The sequence below is a fragment of the Egretta garzetta genome, unplaced genomic scaffold, assembly GCF_000687185.1.
Source record: "Egretta garzetta isolate BGI_Z169 unplaced genomic scaffold, ASM68718v1 scaffold278, whole genome shotgun sequence".
Taxonomy (NCBI): domain Eukaryota; kingdom Metazoa; phylum Chordata; class Aves; order Pelecaniformes; family Ardeidae; genus Egretta; species Egretta garzetta.
Window position 1 is genome coordinate 938,276 of NW_009260608.1, and position 226 is coordinate 938,501.

The window sequence follows — 226 nt, forward strand, 5'->3', positions numbered from 1 at the left end:
CGGGGGCTTTGGCCAGTCGTCGGCAGGAGGCTGCGGAGGGAGGGGTAACAGACGGGACGAACAGCCAATGGCAAGGGGGGGACAAAGTAACGAAGAGACTTTTGCTTCAATCGGAGGGCGCTTCGGCGGGGCCGGGTGGAAGGGAGGAGCCTGAGGTCAGAGGTCATCGGCGAGTTCGCTCGTCGTTGGCCTTTGATCGACAGGGAGGCTGGCCCAATAGGAGCGC